This window comes from Leguminivora glycinivorella, chromosome 4 (genome assembly GCF_023078275.1).
Source record: "Leguminivora glycinivorella isolate SPB_JAAS2020 chromosome 4, LegGlyc_1.1, whole genome shotgun sequence".
Classification (NCBI taxonomy): Eukaryota; Metazoa; Arthropoda; class Insecta; order Lepidoptera; family Tortricidae; genus Leguminivora; species Leguminivora glycinivorella.
The window spans coordinates 6,094,153-6,103,743 of record NC_062974.1 but is presented as its reverse complement, the minus strand read 5'-3'; the positions used below and the strand labels follow the sequence as shown (position 1 = coordinate 6,103,743).

The following is a 9,591-nucleotide window of genomic DNA, read 5'->3' as shown; positions in this document are numbered from 1 at the left end:
CGGTCCGCATGACACTAAAGTCGTTAGAAGGCTATCCCAATCGTTTACAACTTCTGAGTCTAGTCTAGAAAATATTAAGGTACAGCGGGGCAAATCTCGACTGGGGGTCAATTGTAACTAATCCGTTTTTTTCCATTATTACACTATGATGTTGAGTTCTACATATGTATCCACTGAACACTCCTATCATACGAACATATAACATGAAAAAAATGGACCAGTTACATTTGCCCCCCAGTCAAGGTTTGCCCCACTGTACCTTACATACTTTTGATACTGACGTTAACCTATTACTGAACATTCCTATTAGTACCTCTTGTATAATTCATACCTACTTTATACAGTTAATTCACCTTTACTTGTCCAATCATATAAACAAACACTGCTGGAAAACATTATCTCACTTTTCTCTGGAATCACACATTAATCATCAATTAAAATGTTATTATATATTTAAAGACACCCACAAAGTATTGAAAACAATCAGAAAATCACTGAAAAATATCATTTTTATCATACGAGCGGATAACATCAAAAACTCCTGACATTACAAAGTCTATTATTGTCAATGAATCGTAATGTTGGGATTACAACTAACCGTTATTACATCATTTTATCGCCATTACCAATCACTAGTAATTGTCTTTGGCCATATTTGACATTTCTTTTGTTTACATGATTGGACAAGTAAAGATGAATTCACTGTAGATAAGTTTATTATTGTTGAAGGTTATGTAATAACGCACAAATTGTACATTAGTTGTCGTTATCAGTATCTTTTTGTAAATCTTGTTCATGTAGCAAGTGTAAATAAAGTTTTTTTTCTAGCTTCAACACGGGTTCATAATGTGGCCATAAAGTCTTTGTCTTCTATTTATCTCATACTAGACATACAATTGTATGCATTATCCATAGTTAGCCAGACTGATCGGCATCAAACATCGGGGATCTATGAAATTTTCCATACATTTTTATTTTTTATTTTATTTTATTGGTCAGAAATAGCACACCAACGGGAGCTGTGGATTCTGTGGAAATCACGGGGCCTTTGCCCAGCAGTGGGACACATAAAAGGGCTATTAAAAAAAAACGAATGTCTTAGGGCAATATGAACGACCCTTAGACAATCCAAGCGCACGGTAGTGCGCAGGCCAAGTTCCATCAACAGGCCGGTAATTAGGTATTTCTTTAATGTGGGTTATTTGGCTAACCCTGGAAGGTCAAGTGAACCTGAACCTTTGAGCGTTAGCTTTATTTTATGTAAAAAAAAAACATAATTTCTTTCATTCATCACCAAAACCATTTTAAGTCACTAAACAGGTAAAATTTTCACGATTTTGTCTATTGTCCTTTTCAATGTATATAGCAACAATGAATTGACGGTTAGAGTTCTTTTTGCTTTTGATAAAGAATATTTCAATGAGGAAATTCAATATCTGCCTTAAAGAATATTTCATTATCTTCCTTAAAATGATTTTAAGTTAAATGCTTAAAACATGTACCTACGAGCCAAAGACATATGGGATTGTATTAATATAAAATTAAGTAAATAATTAGGAAGTAAATAAATGTAAATATAACGGTTATCGCTTCAATATTTCATAAATAATTTGCAATAATATTGATGTAAGTAACGCGAGAAAATATGCGAGATTTGCGAATAATTAAATGAATGAGGTTTAAATTTTTTACTCAGTTATTTAAATATGTGTATTCGGAAACCTTTCATTGATTTGTATAAAATGTAGCAAAATTAAAAATAAACCGAGTGAATGTGAAACCGATTAAAAATGTGTTAATTATTTATGAAATATGTTACAACCTTACAATTTCTCAATCATTTTCTTTTATAAAGCATTGTGATTTCATTTATATTGCAGATTTCCTTATAAATGCAGACATTAGCATGAATAATCACTATGAAATACGTTGACTGTCTAAATAAAGAAGTTTAGTTATCTATCGAAGTTTGTTTACTAGCCCTTCACCCCCTAAAGGAGTGTGCGTGTAATTTTTAATTTATTCTTCACAAGTGTTTATACAATACATTAAAACAAGAACATGAACCCTGGTGGTGGTGCAGTTTTTACTTTATTTTATTTGAAAATTAAACGAAGAGAATCAAATGTTTTAATTATGATTTCATATTCATCGAAATGAATAAGTACTTCAAGTAAGACCATGTTTATTACTACTACATTATATCGCACTCAACACTAACAAGTCTTCTTCATCTTGCTTTCCCCTTATCCCACGGTATGTGGGGTCAGTATAACTTGGCTTTCTCTTCCATTCGTCTCTATCTTTCGTCATCTCAGCACTCACTTCTTTTTCATATCTTGTTTCACCCAATTAATCCATCGTTTTTTAGGCATGATGATGGGAGGGGCCCTGTACAACCATCATCATTCATCTCTAACATTTTGCCTATATTATGAGACTCATCCTTCCTCATCACATAACCCTACCACGTTAACCTGCTACTCATCATATCTCCGTTATAGACACTAATTTCAAATATACCTAACCCCCTTCTTCATAAACGTACTCTAAAGTTATCAAGCCGATAAAGTTCGTTTGTCCCTTTTGTATTGGAGTGATAGAAAAGGACAAACGAAGTTTATCGGCTTGACAACTTTAGAGTACATATTTTTAAATTAAATGAAAAATGGAAAAATTCACACCTCCGGCAGGACTCGAACCTGCGACCACTGGCCTGGCCTTGCCTTGGCTCTAGGCGGTTGAGAATTGAGGGAAAGAATGGATGAATTCGCACACATCCAGCAGGCCTCCGTGGCGCAGTTGGAAGCTCGATGGCCCCTGCAAGGCCAGAGGTCGCAGGTTCGAGTCCTGCCGGAGGTGTGAATTTTTCCATTTTTCCTTTAATTTAAAAATATAATATAATATCGCTCGCAGACGTTTCTGCATGATAAAAAACAAATTTAACTTTAGAGTAGGTATGTTTATGAATAAGGGGGTAAAAATACTCATTTCTAATCAGATACATTCTGGTTACTCTACACATCCGTCTTAATATTCTCATTTCCCGTTACGTGTCAGGCACAAGCAGAGAACAATATTTGTCCTATATTAGGTAAGCTACCATCATGAAATATAAAAACTTCAAACGGCATAAATATCGTTTTAGAAGAAATGGCGGGGCTTTATCTCTTCAATAATATTTTTCAGTTCCAAGAATCGTTTTCAAAGGAAGAACACGCTCGTAAAGATTTTCCAACAATGGAAAAAATAATATTAAATGTAGGCAAATTGCTATGTCGCACACGTAGGTAGGTACACGTACGTACCTAATACAGTTTGATTGAATCCTTAAGTGTTCACAGTAAGTAAAAGCTCGGCCGCGTTTTCACATAAAAATAAAATTTCCTTCTCATTCTAAACTACGTATTGGATTGTAATGCAACTTTTCACGCACAGTTATAATATACATACATACATATAATACATAGTTTTATAGTAAATCACTCCCATGAAGGGTAGGCAGAGCACATTAAACTAGTCAAGTTTCAGTTGGCAAATAAAGGGTTTGAAGGAAAACAAAATTTTGAAAGAGAAATATCAGCGATATAAATCAATAAATTGTAATGCTATGAACTAATTTATATGGGTCCAGCTTATGGAAACCGGCCAAGTGCGAGTTGTACTCGCGTTGTAAGGGTTCCGTACACTACAAGAAGGGCTTAAGCGCCTTCTTTTTAGTAGGAACTTAAGTCATTTTTGCGAATAATCGATATTTTGAACACAACGAAACAGAAATGAGTTTATATAGTAATATTCAAACGCGCTCACACAATTTGGTAATTCCTTGCAGCGGCAGTGAGTCAAATTCGTAATTTGAGTTTTTTTTTCTTTTAAGCCCGACTTACGCTTTACTGTAGATTTCTAATAAGTTTTCCTGTAATCTACAGATTGAAAAGTATCACGTGGTTTTTTTTTTAATTTTTACGCTTAGTAGTTTTGTAGATAAGGGGGGGGGGGGTCATTTTTTGCCTATTTTCTTAAATAACTTGACAAACATACATACAATTCGTCTTTGGGTCACAAGTTTACAATTTAATCGGTTCAGTAGTTTCGAAGAAAATTGTCTGTGACAGACGGAGAGACAGACGCACGAGTGATCCTATAACCGGTGCAACCGACCCTAAGTACCTATCAATCTACGAGGTTTCATTTTTATTAAACTGGATTTTATCAAAACGCAAAAACCAAAGTACCAAACAAAAAGCTGTGTTATGCCAACTTTCCCCTGAACCTTTTCAGCCATTATTAATAAAATCGTAGAGAAACCTTTCAGAACATTTCACTTTGTTTGCTACCGTTTGTATTTACACTAGAGTGGAGGCCATTTGAAAAGACGCTTATAACAATAGGCCCTTTTCCACATGAGATGTGATCTCAAAAGCTCGGAAGTCCTGCCAGAGTAGATATGTGAAAAGTAGACTATGTTTTAAGAAGAAAACCAGTAGGCTACGCTCCAGAAGCTTCCTGTGATCCGAGCAAATTACTCATGGAAGCCACATGTACTCCTCAAATAAGAAATGATTTATTGAAATCTTGAAATTAATATGAAATCCTTATATACTTTTTACTAATGACCAAAGAGGATCGAGTATTATAGAGAGTTACTGACAAAGTAAAATGTGTAATCACACTGTATTAGACTGCCATCTCTTAACACAAGCTTAAAACATTTGAACCTCAGTTTTGACAATTTGGCCCATATTGTTAACTTGATATGTGTTAAAATGTCAAATATATTAATACTAGTGGCTCTGGGAGCTGTAGACCTTCGCGAAATGCTTAGAGAACGCAAAACTGAAAGCTAATTAGTGATTATCGCAGTCAAGTCATAACCTCATGAAAGCAACAGTTTCAAGCGACATAAACTCGTAATTTTAGAACAAAACGGGACTTAATCGCGTAAACACTTACATTTATATTAGGCCCGACGTTTCGAACATCACATTATGTTCGTAGTCACGGGTAGACTGGCGAGGAATTGCATCAACATCTTCTAGCCGCGCGAGTTTCTCGAACTACCCGCACTTGTTCTTGACATAAACTCGTACGCTATAGGCACTCAACTCAAGCCCTTAACGGCAATTTCTGCATTTAACATATAAAAACTGTGGGGCTATCATGCTTGCACTTGTATCACTTATCAATGTGGATAAGACATAATGTCAATCTCACACTGACTAACTTGCCACAACGTGACGGATGTTTTATCCGCGTAGATAAGTGATAAAATGGCAAGCATCATAGTCCTGCCCTTGGTTTTGTTATCAACTTTTGTTTTGTAATCGTGTCGACGCTAGCCCGCAAAGTGGGCTTTTCGCTTCTAAACGTCACAAGAAAATCCTAACCTAACTTAGTTTGGATATTTAATAGGTCTTTCTTTTTTCGGGGACTGGGCCCCCCAAGCCCCCCCCCCTTATTTTCACTCTTTTTCGTCGCAAGAAAACCTTAAACTAACTTATTTTCAATAGGTATTACGTTGGTATTTCGTGCCCTCGTCGTCCATTTTGGTTTTGTTATCAATTTTCGATTTCTAAGGGTGTCGACGCTAGCCCGCGAAGTGAGCTGCCTATTTTCGCTTTTCAGGGTCACAAGAAGACCCTAACCTTACTTAGTTTGGATACTTAATCGGTATTTCTATTTTGCGGGAGGCTGCGCCCCCCGAGCCCCCCCTTATTTTCCCTCTTAAGGGTCGCAAGAAAACTTTAACCTTACTTAGTTTGGATACTTAATCGGTATTTCTATTTTGCGGGAGGCTGCGCCCCCCGAGCCCCCCCTTATTTTCCCTCTTAAGGGTCTCAAGAAAACTTTAACCTTACTTAGTTTGGATACTTAATTGATCTTTCTTTTTTGCGGGGGGCTGCGCCCCCGAGCCCCCCTTATCTTCGCTCTTAAGCGTCGTAAAAAAGACCATAACCTAACTTATTTTCAATACGTACTACGTTGGTATTTCTTTTTGGCGGGGGCTTCGCCCCCCGAGCCCCCCTTGTGGATGCTACGCCCCTCGCGGTCCATTTTGTTTTTCTTATCAATTTTCGATTTGTAAGCGTGGCGACGCTAGCCCGCGAAGTGGGTTGCCTATTTTCGCTTTTCAGGGTCACAAGAACACCCTAACCTTACTTAGTTTGGATACTTAATTAGTGTTTCTGAGCCCCCCATTATTTTCGATCTTAAACTTCGCAAGTAAACCCTAACCTAACTTATTTTCAATACGTACTACGTGTTATTTCTTTTTGGCGGGGGCTTCGCCCCCCGAGCCCCCCTTGTGGGTGCTTGGCCCCTCGTCCATTTTGGTTTTGTTATCAATTTTCGATTTCTAAGGGTGTCGACGCTAGCCCGCGGAGATCTTTTTGGTGAAGAAAACCCTAACCTTACTTAGTTTGGATACTTAATCGGTATTTCTATTTTGCGGGGGCTACGCCCCCCGAGCCCCCCCTTATTTTCCCTCTTAAGGGTCGCAAGAAAACTTTAACCTTACTTAGTTTGGATACTTAGTTGATCTTTCTTTTTTGCGGGGGGCTGCGCCCCCCGAGCCCCCCCCCCTTATCTTCGCTCTTAAGCGTCGTTAAAAAGACCCTAACCTAACTTATTTTCAATACGTACTACGTTGGTATTCCTTTTCGAGCCCCCCTTGTGGATGCTTCGCCCCTCGTGGTCCATTTTGTTTTGCTTATCAATTTTGGATTTGTAAGCGTGTCGACGCTAGCCCGCGAAGTAGATTGGCTATTTTCGCTTTTCAGGGTCACAAGAAAACCCTAACCTTACTTAGTTTGGATACTTAACCGGTATTTCTATTTTGCGGGGGGCTGCGCCCCTCGAGCCCCCCCTTATTTTCGATCTTAAGCTTCGCAAGAAAACCCTAACCTAACTTATTTTCAATACGTACTACGTGGTATTTCTTTTTGGCGGTGGGCTTCGCCCCCCGAGCCCCCCTTGTGGGTGCTTCGCCCCTCGTCTTCCATTTTGGTTTTGTTATCAATTTTCGATTTCTAAGGGTGTCGACGCTAGCCCGCGAAGTGGGCTGCCTATTTTCGCTTTTCATGGTAACAAGAAAACCCTAACCTTACTTAGTTTGGATACTTAATCAGTATTTCTATTTTGCGGGAGGCTGCGCCCCCCGAGCCCCCCCTTATTTTCCCTCTTAAAGGTCGCAAGAAAACTTTAACCTTACTTAGTTTGGATACTTAATTGATCTTTCTTTTTTGCGGGGGGCTGCGCCCCCGAGCCCCCCCCCTTATCTTCGCTCTTAAGCGTCGTAAAAAAGACCCTAACCTAACTTATTTTCAATACGTACTACGTTGGTGTTTCTTTTTGGCGGGGGCTTTGCCCCCGAGCCCCCCTTGTGGATGCTTCGCCCCTCGTGGTCCATTTTGTTTTTCTTATCAATTTTGGATTTGTAAGCGTGTCGACGCTAGCCCGCGAAGTGGGTTGCCTATTTTCGCTTTTCAGGGTCACAAGAAACCCCTAACCTTACTTAGTTTGGAAACTTAATTGGTCTTTCTATTTTGCGGGGGACTGCGCCCCCCGAGCCCCCCCTTATTTTCACTCTTAAGGGTTGTAAAAAAGACCCTAACCTAACTTATTTTCAATACGTACTACGTTGGCTTTTTTACGGTGGACTTCGCCCCCGAGCCCCCTTGTGGGTGGTTCGCCCCTCGTTGTCCATTTTCGTTTAGTTATCAATTTTTGTTTTGTAAACGTGTCGACGCTAGCCCGCGAAGTGGGTTTCCTATTTTCGCTTTTAAGGGTCACAAGAAAACCTTAACCCAGCTATTTTAAATATTAGGATGCATCGCCAACTCACTAATTCAATCTACTTGAAAGTTGGCAGCACATAACACTTAAATTCGCACCGTGTAGTATAAACCACGGTGGTGCAGTGTCATTCATAGTACATTTTTGCCCTCACGCTAGTCATATTTCTAGGTTCGATTCCCGGCAAATGCAAAACTTTTTGTATTTTTATTTTTATTATTTTTCTTCTTGTTGCCAACAGCTATCATAATTATGTTACGAAGTTTCACTTATGCCGCGCGGAGGGACTCCACTCCGTTTTCTTTAGTCAAACACAATTTTGTTGATTTTTCCGAGGTAAGTTTTTATCTTCTGTTTAACGCCATCTGTGAGAATATTGTGGCGTGACGTTGTAGGAGAGGCATCGTAATTATTTCAGCTCATCCTTTCTATACCAAATTGGTTAGTACTTATTTTTGCCATCTTCGGCACTACATTTATTTATAATTGATTTATAAATAATAAGTTTTTTTTTGTACTTCAAAATTATTAAACACTGGATGATAAATTGTCTCGTTACATAATTAAATTTTACGAGAATCGGTTGAATAGAGGAAAATATACGGACATAAAAATGCAAATTTCGATCAACAAGCAAACAGGATTTTACTTTCTACTGAAAAAAAATGATTATATGTATATAATATGTATATATCGCTTAGTTGGTTAAAATATAATTATTAATATAAAATTCAAATGCAAAAAAAAATACAAAAATTATGGCACCTGGAGGATTCGAACGCAGAACTTGGTGATTAGAAATTTGAAAAAAAGCACGGTGACTTACCACTGAGCCACGCTAACACATACGTAGATTGGCGAAATTAAAATGCTTATTCTCATGCAAAATTACATATTTTTACATCTACCGTCTAAACCTGTGTTCTAAAACGTCTGATTTTTTTGCCAAGCACTCTATATACATGCATCTAAAAGACAAGACTTTTAAGATATCGATACGGCTAAAAGTTAAGGCGTGAGGCCCCATGTCTTTGTCATTTTTAACAATTTCCAAAATCTGGGACGACAAAAAAATTTTATTGAGTCATAGAATCTGGTCACAAAATTTCACGCGAATCGGTTGGGAAATGCGAGCTGTAGAGCGAGACATCCGGACATACAAAAGCAAATTGCTTGAGTTAAAACGTAGCCCTTGCTTCGCTGCGGTCAATAAGCGCCATCTAGCCAAGCGTTCCGCAAAGGTGTAACGCCTAGGCCACCGTACCTTTTTCTGTAGGGCTTTGAGGTACGTTTTTTTCTTAGACTTTATCCGTCTATACGGAGTTACATATATTATGTCTTTGCATTGACTAATGAGAGTAATGTCTAGCAAATCAAAAGTTATCTTTAATGTAGGCTGACATCTGTGTATTTGACGTTGCTTGCCGCTCGTTAAACATAACACAATTTCTTACCATAATCCAAATTCCAACAAAACCATTACAAATGTCGCAAGAGAACCGGCCTCCTGAAAATATAATTCATATATGGATGACATTATCATCATAACGTTTATTAAAACATAAGTATGATTATACCACAATTATACATAAGTACAAATAGTGGAAAAAAAAACTTAAACTATAGCTTATATAAAAAATAAATAACCCTAAAAACTACCCTCCAGGCCCTGGCCCCTCGGCAGGGTGCCCATCACGCAAGCAGCATTCCCGCGCTGTATTGCATTAATTAATTACCTACTTCGTATCAAATAAACAGAAACTATATTCTAATTCAGAAACAGGATCAGAGAACTAC

General features: G+C 38.1%; 1 non-coding gene across 1 annotated transcript; it reads left to right on the top strand.

Annotated features, from left to right (window-relative positions):
* The first annotated feature begins 2,787 nt into the window (after window positions 1–2,787).
* Window positions 2,788–2,862, top strand: Trnaa-ugc. The gene has a single exon. It is a non-coding gene; the product is annotated as a tRNA-Ala (tRNA).
* Window positions 2,863–9,591: the final 6,729 nt, after the last annotated feature.